General features: G+C 44.8%; 1 protein-coding gene across 1 annotated transcript in view; it reads left to right on the top strand.

The window, feature by feature from the left end:
- LOC122539414 (janus kinase and microtubule-interacting protein 1-like) overlaps nt 1–14,661 on the top strand; it is a 419,997-nt gene that overhangs the window by 111,128 nt on the left and 294,208 nt on the right.

Raw genomic sequence — 14,661 nt, 5'->3', positions numbered from 1 at the left:
GCCAGGAAACCATGTGATACTCAGAAGGATGGTCATGGTGAGACATCCACCCAATCTGCAGAGAAAGCCAATCTCAGAGAGGTGCACCATTGATCAGATCACTGGATATTTCTGGTCCCAGAAGATTTTTCCTGGATTCAGATCAATAGGTGAGTTATATGTTGGGGGGATGTTTGGTGGCATAAGGATAGGACGTCCTGGTGAAGTGTCTGGGGAGGGTTAAGTGGACGGGGCCATGGTGCGAATGCTGAGTGGAAGTGGGAGAAAGCATGACCTTGATGGGCCCAGGACCCCATTAGGATGTATTACCGACCCCTGCAGCCCAGATTTGGCAAGGCTCAAACCTTTCTCCCTCTTCTATCATTTGTGTGAACAAACATGGCAGGCGAGGAATCCATCATCTTCACTTTGGATTATCTCTCTTGGAGATTATTCACTGAACCATGGGAAATTGCCGTGATTTTCTTTTAAAATATGGAGGCTGGGCCTGAGTCATAGAGATGTGCAACGTGGAAACAGATCCTTTGGTCCAAACTCGTCCATGCCCGACCAGATATCCTAACCTAATCCATTTTCCATTTGCAAACACTTGGCCCATATCCCTCCAAACCCTTCCTATTCATATACTAATCCAGATGCCTTTTAAATGTTGTAATAGTACCATTCTCCTCCACCACATCTGGCAGCTCATACTATATATGCACCACCCTCTGCGTGGAAAAAGTTGCCCCATAAGTCCCTTTTAAATCTTTCCCCTCTCATTTTAAACCTATGCCCTCTAGGTCTGGACTCCTCCACCCCAGAGAAGAGACCTTGTCTATTTACCCTATCCATGCCCCTTGTGATTTTATAAACCCCGATCTCAGCCAAAATGAGGATCATTTCCTGTGCCATTGGTGTTGATTAGATTCATATACTAGTCATCCAGTGAGTTAACCGGCCATCACTGGAAGGCTTTTGTGAGGCTATTACTCCCTGTCCAACTGCAGGGTGAATTATATCAGGTGATGTGTAGATTAGTGTCAGTTAGATGGGCTTTAGATTGTTTTCACAGGTCAGTGCAACATCAAGGCCGAAGGGCCTGTACTGCACTGTAATGTTCTATGTTCTATGATGGTCACTATCCCCTCAGGGTACCATTGTCTTTCGCTTTTCTGAGCCCAGGGCTGGCCTGCTCCATCTTTTTTTTTTTAGTTTCTTTTGTTTTTGCTCTTTTTTTTTGTTTCTCTTTTTTCTGTTTTATTTTACTTATCTCTTGTGGAAACAGTGATGGCATTGGCGACAGTGAGTGGCCCAGCGCGGACTCACGGTTTGAGGTGGGTTTGGGCTCCCGGTGGCAGATTCATAGAGGCATCGACGGAGGTGGGGTTGGTCCCAGTATGAGACCCGACGGCATCGGCAGTGACTGAATGGGCAAGCAGGGCCTGGACCAGATTCATGGCGGCGGCAAAGTTGAGCTTGGCCTGGTGCGGTACCCAGTGGCATCGGTTGAGTCTGCATTGGTAAGGTCCAGCAAGGGCTCATAGTGCCGAGGGCATCAGTGGAGATGAGATGGCACCAAAGATGGCAACTTTCATTCCAACAACAGCGATGTAGCGAGGCCACCAGGCCCATGGTGGAGCACTTAACAAGAAGGACTGTAAAGTTTCTATCTGTTGCTTTATTTTTCTGTTTTAAGATGGCACCACAGAATGACAACACTGTGCAACACTTTTCACTATATTTTATAACAAAACACACATGACAATAAATAATCAAGTCACATCTGCCTCATTACGTATCACTAACTCCAGAATTGCCTGTTCTGTAGTGGGCTCTACCACAAGCTGCTCCAACACACCATCTTGTAGACATTCCACAAATTACTTTTCTTGGGATCCACTACCAACCTGATTTTCCCACTCCATCTGCATATTGAAGCCCCCATGATTATTGGAGTACAGCAGAGTTTTTATGAACCAGCAGCTGTGGAACCAGCAGTGTGCTGGTTGATCAAATATTCTGGATAATCAGGAGGTCCTCAGTACTGCAGTAAAACCTGACCATGTGAAACTTCAAGATACCAACATCTCTCAAAAAAAATGTAAAAAAATCAACACACCTCCTAAGACCAATGTAAAAACACAAAGTAAGTAGCAGAAACGTAGTGCAGGTGGTATGCACATCACTTTTATACTCTATTTACAGCATTAGTGCTCGGACATTGCTGTAAATTTCAGGTTTTGATGTATGTATTTTGCCACTTTATCAAGAGTGCTGGTTGATAAAGTGTCAGTTAAAACAAAGTTTGTTGTAGTGCCTTTCTTACATGCCTTTTCTATCTCCTGATTTATTTTCTTCCCACATCCTGACTACTGCTAGGAGATCTGTACACAATTGCTATCAAGGAATTTTTTCTTTGAGATTCCTCAACTCGACCCGCACAGATTCTATACCTTATGACTTTAAAATCACTTCTTGCTATCGATTTAATTTCATTTTTTACTAACAAGGCAACCTCCTCCCCTCTGTCCATCTGCCTATCCTGTCGATAGGACATTTATCCTTGGATATTTCGTTTCTAGCCCTGCTTCCCTTGCAGTCACGTCTCTGTGATACCAACAATATGGCACCCATCAAATCCAATCTGTGCTACAAGCTACAATAAACTGTCCTCTCTGCCATCCACTACAAAACCAGTGATTCCCATTGCTACCTTCATTACAGCTCATCACACACCATATTCTGCAAGGACTCCAAGCCATTCTCCCAACTCCTTTGCCTTCATTGTATCTGTTTGGATGATGCCACCTTCCAAAACAGTGCAGCTGACATGGCTTCCATCTACCATAGCTGTAGTTTCCCACCCACTGTGTTGACAGGGCCCTCAACCAAATCTGTCGCCTCCACGCCTACTTCTTTAACCAAGACTCCCGCCCACCCTCTGACAACCCCTTCTCCCGCCTCCAACACACCCCATCCACCTGGACACCCCGTGCTGGCCTCCTACCTGCCCTCGACCTCTGCATAGCCAACTGCCCCCGCGATATTAACCGCCACCTGAACTCCCCCACCCCTCTCACCCACTCCAACCTCTCACTCTCTGAACGCGCAGCCCTCCACTCACTCCGTTGCAACCCCAACCTCACTATCAAACCAGCAGACAAGGGAGGCGCGGTAGTAGTTTGGCGCATCGACCTCTACACCGCTGAGGCCAAACGCCAGCTCGCAGATACCTCCTCCTACTGCCCCCTTGACCATGACCCCACCCCCCACCACCAAACCATCATCTCCCAGACCGTCCATAACCTCATCACCTCGGGGGATCTCCCATCCACCGCCTCCAACCTCATAGTCCCACAACCCCGCACCGCCCGCTTCTACCTCCTGCCCAAAATCCACAAACCTGACTGCCCCGGCCGACCCATTGTCTCCGCCTGCTCCTGCCCCACCGAACTCATCTCCGCATACCTTGACACCGTCCTGTTCCCCTTAGTCCAAGAACTCCCCACCTACGTTCGGGACACCACCCATGCCCTCCACCTGCTCCATGATTTTCGCTTCCCCGGTCCCCAACGCCTTATTTTCACCATGGACATCCAGTCCCTGTACACCTCCATCCCCCATCACGAAGGACTCAAAGCCCTCCGTTTCTTTCTTTCCCGCCGTACCGACCAGTACCCTTCCACAGACACCCTCCTTCGACTGACTGAACTGGTCCTCACCCTGAACAACTTCTCTTTCCAATCCTCCCACTTCCTCCAAACGAAAGGAGTAGCCATGGGCACCCGCATGGGCCCCAGCTATGCCTGCCTCTTCGTAGGATATGTGGAACAATCCATCTTCCGCAACTACACTGGCCCCACCCCCCACCTTTTCCTCCGCTACATCGATGACTGTATCGGCGCCGCCTCGTGCTCCCACGAGGAGGTTGAACAGTTCATCCACTTCACCAACACCTTCCACCCCGACCTCAAATTCACCTGGACAGTCTCAGATTCCTCCCTCCCCTTCCTCGACCTTTCTATTTCTATCTCAGGCGACCGAATCAACACGGACATCTACTACAAACCAACCGACTCCCACAGCTACCTGGACTACACCTCCTTCCATCCTGCCCCCTGTAAAAACGCCATCCCATTCTCCCAATTCCTTCGACTCCGCCGCATCTGCTCCCAGGAGGACCAGTTCCAAAAACGGACATCCCACATGGCCTCCTTCTTCAAGGACCGCAATTTCCCCCCCGACGTGGTCGACGATGCCCTCCACCGCATCTCTTCCACTTCCCGATCCTCCGCCCTTGAACCCCGCCCCTCCAACCGCCACCAGGACAGAACCCCACTGGTCCTCACCTACCACCCCACTAACCTCCATGTACAGCGCATCATCCGCCGCCATTTCCGCCACCTCCAAACGGACCCCACCACCAAGGATATATTTCCCTCCCCTCCCCTATAAGCATTCCGTAAAGACCACTCCCTCCGTGACTCCCTCGTCAGATCCACACCCCCCACCAACCCAACCTCCACTCCCGGCACCTTCCCCTGCAACCGCAGGAGGTGCAAGACTTGCGCCCACACCTCCCCCCTCACCTCCCTCCAAGGCCCCAAAGGAAACTTCCATATCCGCCACAGATTCACCTGTACCTCCACACATATCATCTATTGCATCCTTTGCACCCGATGTGGCCTCCTCTATATTGGGGAGACGGGCCGCCTACTTGCGGAGCGTTTCAGGGAACACCTCTGGGACACCCGGACCAACCAACCCAACCACCCTGTAGCTCAACATTTCAATTCCCCCTCCCACTCCACCAAGGATATGCAGGTCTTTGGACTCCTCCATCATCAGACCACAGCGAAACGACGGTTGGAGGAAGAACGCCTCATCTTCCGGCTAGGAACCCTCCAACCACAAGGGATGAACTCGGATTTCACCAGTTTCCTCATTTCCCCTCCCCCCAGCCTGTCTCAGTCAAATCCATCAAATTCAGCACCACCTTCCTAACCTGCAATCTTCTTCCCGACCTCTCCGCCCCCACCCCAGTCTGACCTATCACCCTCACCTTGACCTCTTTCCACCTATCACATTTCCGACGCCCCTCCCCCAAGTCCCTCCTCCCTATCTTTTATCTTAGCCTGCTGTACCAACTTTCCTCATTCCTGAAGAAGGGCTAATGCCCGAAACGTTGATTCTCCTGTTCCCTAGATGCTGCCTGACCTGCTGCGCTTTTCCAGCAACACATTTCCACCTCAACCAAATCTGACCTATCACCCATGCTTCTGTCCTGACCCTTTCCCATCACTCTCAACAGTGTGATCATGCCCCCTTTGTCCTCACTTTTCATCCCACCAGCTTCCGCATCGTCCTCTGCCGCTTCAGCCAACTCCAGCAGAACACTACCACCAAAAACATCTCTCCCTCCCTCCCCCATCTGCATTTCATAGAGATTGTTCCCTCCAGGATACCCAAGTACATTCCTCAATCGCCAACACCATCACCCCTCCCCACCAACCCTCTGAAGAGTATCCCATCCAGAACCATTCCCCATTACTCTACATTTACCCCTGACTAACGAACCTAACCCACACATCCCTAAACACTATGGGGCAATTTAGCATGGCCAGTTCACCTAACTGTACGTCTTTGGACTGTGGGAGGAAACCAGAGCACCCAGGGGAAACCCATGCAGACACGGGGAGAATGTGCAAACTCCACACAGATAGTCGCCCGAGACTAGAATTGAACCCAGGTCCCTGGTGCTGTGAGTCAGCAGTGCTAACCACTGAGCCACCGTACTGCCCCTTGTGAACCCATTCCCATCCCTTTCCTTTCCTTTCTGTTAGCTTTACTTGCTACATTCTCTCTCACCATTCTCGTTCCCCTCCCACCACCCCAATACTACTTGCTGTTCTTTCCAGTCTGACAATTAGACACACCACTGTTCTGCCATTCTCACATTCCAATCATTTAATCTGTGCTATCAACGTTGTCTCCCAGCACTCCCTAACCCCACCATTGCATTCCTCTCCAATGCTATCCTCTCCAAACTTCATGTCAGCTATGATGAAGAATCATATAGACTAGAAACATTTAGTTTGCTCTCTCTCCATGGATGCTGCCTGATCTGCTATGACTTCCAGCAGTATTTTGTTCTTTTTTCTATTACGTGTTCTGGAGACAAGCATTCCCATGCATAACAATAACTTATTCATTTATGATTTAGGCAGGCCTAATCTGAACGTGTTCTTCCTTCAGACACTTGTTTGAGGGTTATGAAAGAAAGAGAAGAGTTAGGCTGGACCTCAAAGTTATGGATTGCAGTGATTCACTTCTGCTGATGGTGGCTACAGTGCTCCATGGTCGACCGATTTTGTCTGTTTGATTTATAATTTCCCCTCCGTTGTGATCAACAATGCCTTCGACTGCATGTCCTCAATTTCCCACACCTCTGCCTTCAAACCCTTCCACTTCCACCATAACAGGGGTAGAGTTCCCCGGTCCTCACCCCACTAATCTCCAAATCCAGCATATTGTCCTCCACCAATCCTGCCACTTGCTGTCTGACCCCACCACCACATTGATATTTCCCTCCCCACCCCTATCTGCTTTCGCAGGGACTGTTCCCTCCGCAACTCTCTTGTTAGGTCCACACTCTCCACCGACATCTCCTGCACACATGGTACCTTTTCCTGTGGCTGCAGGAGGTGCAACACCTGCCCTTACACCTCCCCCCCTTACTTCCATCCAAGGGCCCTAAGAGTCATTCCAGGTCCGGCAGAGATTCACCTGCATTTCCTCTAACCTGATTTATTACATCCGTTGCTCCTGATGTAGTCTCCTCTACATCGGAGCGACAGAGCGTAATCTCGGGGATAGGTTCAGTGAACATCTATGGTCCATACTCTCCAATCAACTCCACCTTCCTGTTGCCAGCGATTTCAACTCTGCCTCCCATTCCCCTGACGATATGTCCATCTCGGGCCTCCTCCACCATCACAACAAGGCCACATGCAAACTGGAGGAAGAACACCTCATTTTCCATCTCGGGAACTTACATGCATACAGCCTCAACATAAAATTCACCAGCTTCCAAAGCTCCCCATCCTCCACCTCATCCCAAGCCCAGCCCTCCCTCTCTGCCCTGCTCCCTTGACCTCACCTAAGCTGTCCATCTTCCTTCCCACCTATCTGCACCATCGTTCGCACTGACCAATCACTATCACCTCCTATCTGCATCCACCTATCACCATCCCACCTACCTTTCCCCAGTCCCAACCCCAATAATTATTTCTCAAACCCCGCTCCAGCATTCCTGATGAAAAGTTCCAATCTGAAAAGTCAACTCCCTTCTCTGATGCTTCTTGATCTGCTGTGCTTTTTCCATTTCCACACTTTAGATTAGATTCCCTACAGTGTGGGAACAGGCCCTTTGAACCAACAAGTCCACACTAACCTCCCGAACAGTACCCCACCCAGCTCCATTCCTCTATATTTACCCTGACTAATGCCCCTAACCTACACATCCCTGAATTTAGCTTGGCTAATTCATCTGGCCTGCACATCTTTGGATTGTGGGAGGAAACCGTACCACCCGGAGGAAACCTACAAAGACACTGGGAGAATGTGCAAACTCCTGTGGTTGGAATCGAACCCTGGGTCCCTGGTGCTGTGAGGTAGCAGTGCTAACCACTGAGCCACCATGCTGGCCCAATCGCTCCTGTCCTGAATCTTACCCAGTCAGCCTGACTGCAGTACAACATTGTACATTGGAGCATGCTTCATAGCGACACCATGGAAGTTATCTAGGTCAGCAACATTTGTACGCATTGCCACAGCCAGAGGCAAGACCCTGATTTGCTCCCCTTCCTCAGTTTATCGTGACCAGTTGGCATGTATAAAGATAACCTTACCCTTTTTTTGTGTATTTAATTGTATACATGCTGAGAAAGTAAAGTACCAGACTGACAGGTTCTCTTGATTCTAACAAAAAAAGTTTTTTTTTAAAGTTGCATAATATTCACACCTGAAAATAAAGGCTGGAGCAGCTGTGGACAGGACTGTCCCAGAGACTTTGGATCGAGAAGGAAAGAGAGAGATCTCATTGAGACATAAGGCAGTGGCTTGTACATTGGAGCATGCTTCATAGCGACACCAAAGAGAAGGTTGCGTATACTTTGTGAGCTACCAAACAGAACACCAGAGATAAGATCACCTGTGGTCAAAAAATATATTCCATGACAGTGTACCAACTCCGGAAGATTTTTCTGGTGAGGCCAGGAGATGGAGTCGCTGGAGTGGGTCATACTGGGTGGCTCGCAAATTCTCTTAAAAATGTGTCTTTCAATTGTCACTGGTGTTACAACTTTGCAAAATAGGGCGACATGAACCCAGTGGAAGATGGAAGTGATGGTGGGCTTTTTTTTATAAAGATGGCAATCCTATGAACAGCATATCATATAAAATATGAGGCTATGAGGTATTAGTAGGGGTTAATTTTTCTATAGTTTTAAGTATTGGTTGCCTTCAAGATGATGTTTCGTCAGTTTTGCTTTTAGTTTGTTTGTTACAGTAAAGACTTTCAAACATGAAATTTTACTGCATAGTTTCTTTAACTTTGGCTTTTGAGATTTCAAATCTCTGTTTAATGTTATGGTTATCTATGTATATCTTATCTATGCACATTAAACTTCAGAAAGACCTAGTTGACTCAAAAGTGCTTTGGGATGTCCTGTGGCCATGAAAGATGCTACATAAATTCAAGTCTTTATTTTATTTTAGCATTGGGCATTAAGATGGTCACATCATTCAGTTCTCTGAGTCATTTTGAGTAGAGATATACTAATTAGAAACTGCAACCTTCTGCCAATAATAAGGATAGATCATTTAAAAAGCATTATGAGTAAAAATAGTAAATATTTCTTTGATTCATCCCAGATGGAAATATTTTAGTTTACTTAATAATTAGCATTGCTTTTCAAAAATAGCTACCTTGGATGTAGGTTCGCTCACAGAGCTAGAAGGTTTGTTTTCAGATGTTTCATCACCATACTAGGTAACATCTTCAGTGAGCCTCCGGATGAAGCACTGGTGGTGTAACCCACTTTCTATTTAAATGTTTGGGGTTCCTTGGGTGAAAGAAACCCAAACATTTAAATATAAAGTGGGTTACACCACCAGTGCTTCATCCGGAGGCTCATTGAAGATATTACCTAGTATGGTGATGAAACATCTGAAAATGAACCTTCCAGCTCAGCGAACAAACCTACATCCAGAACCTCAAACTGAGCTACAAACCTTGTCAAATCTCACTAATACTTGTAAATATTTCAAGGGCATAAACAACCTTTATATAAATATAACATTTTTTCCTTTCACTTCTTCATGAGAAAGGAGACTTAAAATAATTTTTAAAAGTCACCTTTTTCAGAAATTTGGTTTGTTTTAACGTTTGTTGGATGATATTCGTTAATTTTGTAGAAGACCAATTTATGTCATGGTGGAATTCAGAACAACAGACTGAACTGCTATAACAATCCCACAAGTCATTCCAAAGACATGCTGTGAGCCATTTGCTTGCTTGACTTAGCTGATGTGTCCCTGTTACAATCTTCTCTCATCACAAAAACATGTGTCCATTATTTAGAGCTCAGAGTGAATATTACTACTGGCCTGGTGAGTAATAGACTCCTGAAAATATTTACTGCTCAATGAAATACATACAGGCAATGATTGGCCAGTGAACATCTGTGAGAAGTGCACAGCAAGCTGGAGCCAATGGACTGTGGTTGTAGTACAAAATGATCAGACAAGGGAAAGTTGTTTTCAAAACGATAACGGTATCAACCCATTGTCAAGCTCGAATAGAAAGAAAAAATGTGAAACCTCATAATGTGTGGTGAACTGATAAGCTGTACGTGTTATACATTATATGGGAAAACCCTTCCCCCCTCTAAAATGTTTTGCTGCAATAGCAAATTTACAAATATTCACATGTTGTCATGTACAGTGTTTTAAAAAAAGTTAGACATCTTGCTAGCATATGACCACTGTTGCATTTGAAATAGTGGAGAATGACCCTACTCATCTTTAGTAATGATGTAGAGGTGCTGCTGTTGGACTGGGGTGGACAAAGTTAAAAATCACACAACACCAGGTTATCGTCCAACAGGTTTATTTGGAAGCACTAGAAGCAATAGATGAAGAAGCAGTACTTCGAAAACTAATGCTTCCAAATAAATTGGTTGGGCTATAACCTGGTGTTGTGTGATTTTTAATTATATTTAGTACGTAATAATTAGTGAGATTTCATTTTGTGAACCAATGAAATATTTAATGTAAGCTCAGGTTTTTTTTTAGTTGAAGAAAATTGCTTTTATTTTCTCAAAGTTACGGTTGAAAAGAAACAAATTTTATTTTGTTAAGTGATGTGATTGTCTTTCCTAAATATCGGTGAAGAAGAAAGCCACAACTGAATTAAATGGTTTTTCTCTAAATGTGGTATCAGTTTTGAGAGTATAATGAATTTGACAAGAGGTGGAATGTGAAGTGTGTTGCACAGTGCCTCTTTATTCAAACATAAATGAAGGTAAAGGTTGGCTGCAAGTACTACAAGTAGAAAATGAATGGATCTATAATGTGAAGTTTACTGATGAGAATTTCCAATTAAAGCACATAGGGCTTGGTGTCTTATCTGTGGCCAATGCTGAGCCAAATACAAATAGATCCAAGTTTTGTGCATGTGCTTTTAAAACTGAATGGTTGGATGGAAAGCATGTTGTATTTAGTAAAGAGATAAAAAGCTGCAGCATTGTGCAGAAGGTGAAGGAATTTAGCAGTGGAAGTGGCAAAATTATCAATGCTATCAGCATTGTTAATTGTGGACAGTGTGAATAGAATTGGGCACGCGGGTGTTTCCTTTCTTCCTGGTGGTAGAAACTGAATAAAGAATCGTGCACCTTGTGTCTTTCACTGTGTCTCACACCTGCACACACACACCATGGGTGCTAGGGAAAAAATAAGTACTACCGCAGTTAGGCGGTAGTGTGGGGGTTTTAAAAAAAAAAGAAAAAAAAAGAGGAGGATCAGACATCCTGTTCAAGAAAAAAAAAGAATTGAGCAATTTGAATAAAACTTGGTTACTTGAAAGTCCAAAAAATAATAAACTGGATGATTGACCAGATTCAGTTGGGTGGACTTAAATGCTTAGAACTGCTACCTGGTGTTTTAAGTTACATTTCTGAGGATAAACTGGAGCAATTGGGATTATTTTCCAAATGAAAGGAGGCTAACGAAGGATTTGGTAAAGGTTTTTTGCAATCATGAAGGGCTTAGGCAAAACAAATAAAGGAAAACTGTTTCCTGTGGCTGAAGGGTGAATACTGGGCAGCACATTATTAAGATGATTGGCATAAGCCAGAGGTGAGCTGAGATAAAATATTGTTATGCAATGAGTAGTTAGGATTTAGAATACATTGCCTGATAGAATGGTAGATAAAGATTTAATAGTACGCTTTCACATGGAGTTAGATTAATACTGGAATGCAGGAAAGAGCAGTTGTGTGTGATAAGCTGGGTTTGTCTTTGAAAGAGGTAGAACAGACTCAAATGGCCTCTTTTATTTTATTCTTTTCCTTACCGCCGCACTACTGCCTGACTGCAGTAGGGCTTATTTTTCTCCAATGGCCTCATGTTATGTTCTACTATTTCATTATAAGTGTGTATCATTTACACATGATCAGTGAGGTGTAGCAGATTAACAATATAGCTTCTTAGGTTAAGGTTGGACAATTCCTGCATGTCACGTCAAAGTGCAGGGCAACTGGAGGCCAGATTGTATTTACTGGGCATGGGGAAACAAAAAAAATATAAAAATACTTGCGATTTTTGTGTGCTCTTTAGCTCTGCAGCCCATTAAACAATGCACACCGTGCACCATCCAATCATGCCCTCTTCCAGAATGGCACTTGGCATTGGTATACATTGCACAGCCACTATCAGTGGTGAGAGTGCTGGTGTAAATGTCAGTGTAAGCACAGCACAAACGCTTGCGTATGGCTATCATCCTGAATAGTCTGAACGTAAAAATGCCCAAGCACTATAGAGCAGCTTTCAATATGCTTAATAATTAATGAAGAAAGCCTGTTCTATAGTTTCAATTTAGGTAGGTGGGGAAAAAAATCCCTCGTTGGTTAGGTAACAATTAAGTAAGACTGGTCTATTTTCAACTTTGCCGTGGGTGAAAAGCTGGCAGTAGCAGATGGGCTGTCTGTTATGCAATCTACTGCTTTCTTTTGGACGACATTTTGAGTGTAACATGAATGACCGATTGAATGGTACTGTTTCTCCATCCTCAAGAAGGACCCCTCTTCACACTATGTCAGCAGATTGCTGTGTGGATGTGATGGACCAGCACACACCTACTGACCATGAACATGTTATTTTAATCAGTCCTACAAGAGTATTAACCGACACTTATTACTGGAATTAAACTGTGTACCTTGACTCAAGTCAATGGCTTTGAGTGGCTAATCCCACTTCAGAAAATGGAAAATCCGAAAATGAGGAGGAATCCACAATGCTTGGTTAGTTAAAAATGGAACAGGGAAAATATATGCATAAACCAATTACGTTCTGACCTCATTACCTTTGTGGTTCTACATTGTACTTTGTTTTAACATACCTCTGTGACACACCTTTGGACATTCCAAGAAGTGTTAGAAGCACTTTTAAAAATATATGTTGCTGTTCTGTGTTTTGAGGCAAATTATATGTCAGTCATCTTTCAAAAGTGGTCGGTCATGAAGCTTTTAAAATTGGGGATTTGTGTTTGAGAGTGTCCAGAAGAACAAAAGGCTGCCGCCTTTACAAACCCAGTCATGAATTTGAATCCAGCCCTCATCATCTTATTGTTGGACAGCACGGAAATAGACCCTTCAGTCCAACTAGTCCATACCGACTAGTTAGCCCAACCCAATCCAGTCCCACCTGCCAGCACCTGGCCCATATCCCTTCAAATACTTCCTATTCGTATAACCATCCAGGTGCCTTTTAAATGTTGCAATTGTACTAGCCTCCACCACTTCCTCTGGCAGCTGCCTCCTTGTAATTGAAATATTGATAATGACATTCATTCGAAGGAGTTAAGATGTCAGATGTTAGTAGGAAGAATGTTGTTAAATCTGAGAGGCTGCAGAAAAGGTTTGCAAGGGTGTTGCCCGGTTGGAGGGTTTGAGTTATTGGGAGAGACCGAATAGGCTGGGGCTTTTTCCCTGGTGCATCGGAGGCTGAGGGGTGACCTTATAGAAATTTATAAAATCATGAGGGGCATGGATAGGGTGAATAGCCAAGGTTTGTTTCCTATTGTGGGGAAGTCTGAAACTGGAAAGCATAGGTTTACGGTGAGAGGAGAAAAGATTTGAAAAGGACTTGAGGGCTAACTTTTTCACACAGAGGGTGGTGTGCATATGGAATGACTACCAGAGGAAGTGGTGGAAGCTGGTACAAGTGCAGCATTTAAGGGCAGCCAGATGTGCATGTGAATAGGAAGGGTTTAGAGGGATCTGGGCCAAATGCTGGCAAATGGGATTAGGTCAGATTGGGATGTCTGGTTGGAGCAGACTGAAGAGTCTGTTTCCGTGCTGTACATCTCTATGACTCTAAGACTGAAAACATAAAGGGTGGTGACCAACGTTACTGTTGGCTAAAGAGAAATCTGTCACCTAGACTTTCCTGTCTGGCCTGATAGCTACATGTTGCGACACAGGGCAAACCCTTCTGCTAATTAAACCAAACACAGAAAAGCTCACCTTGCCTCGTAATCTGTTAAAGCATGAGTGACAGCGAACTCCCCCAAATTTCACTATTTAAAGAAAAAAAATCAATTTTATTCTTTAACTCTAAAAGTGAACATTAAATAACAACTGTTTACAACTCTAAACTTCCTTTCCCTTAAACGCTTGTTATCTACTTCTCACTCTATAACAATGTACTGATCCAATAAACGCCCCTATTAAAACTACATCAACTTAATTTTTAAAGCCAGACAGTGGCTGTCATCATTGGTGTTGGTCATCTGCTGCTGATATAGATCTCCCTGGATTATCTTTGGTTTTTTGCTGCAACGATGTTTCATATGATAAAGGTACCTTTGATAGAGAGTGTTTTGAATAGCAGTCTTTTTCTCTCTAGATGGCAGGTTGCTCTCTCTGGCTATCAAACTGTCTGATGCTTTTATCAGAGCTGAAAATGTGTCGCTGGAAAAGCGCAGCAGGTCAGGCAGCATCCAAGGAGCAGGAGAATCGATGTTTCGGGCATGGGCCCTTCTTCAGGACCTGAAACGTCGATTCTCCTACTCCTTGGATGCTGCCTGACCTGCTGCGCTTTTCCAGCAACACATTTTCAGCTCTGATCTCCAGCATCTGCAGCCCTCACTTTCTCCTGCTGCTTTTATCACCCAAACATCAGATCATCTCACTGGTTTGATGTTGTCCAAACAGTAAAGTTCAAATTTGATTGGGTTTTAGTATTCTGGGGCATAATTTCAACTGATTGTTTAAATTTGAACTGTTGTGAAAACATAGCAACCAAACTCTGGTATTTGTTTCACAGTCAATTGTTACATATTTTAAATTTTCCAATACACTCTGAGACTGTTAGTCAGTCACATGACAGGTACCTGCA

This window comes from Chiloscyllium plagiosum, unplaced genomic scaffold (assembly GCF_037043375.1).
Source record: "Chiloscyllium plagiosum isolate Xiang-an unplaced genomic scaffold, Cpla_swu_hap1 HiC_scaffold_36, whole genome shotgun sequence".
Classification (NCBI taxonomy): Eukaryota; Metazoa; Chordata; class Chondrichthyes; order Orectolobiformes; family Hemiscylliidae; genus Chiloscyllium; species Chiloscyllium plagiosum.
This window is presented reverse-complemented; position numbering and strand designations above follow the sequence as displayed.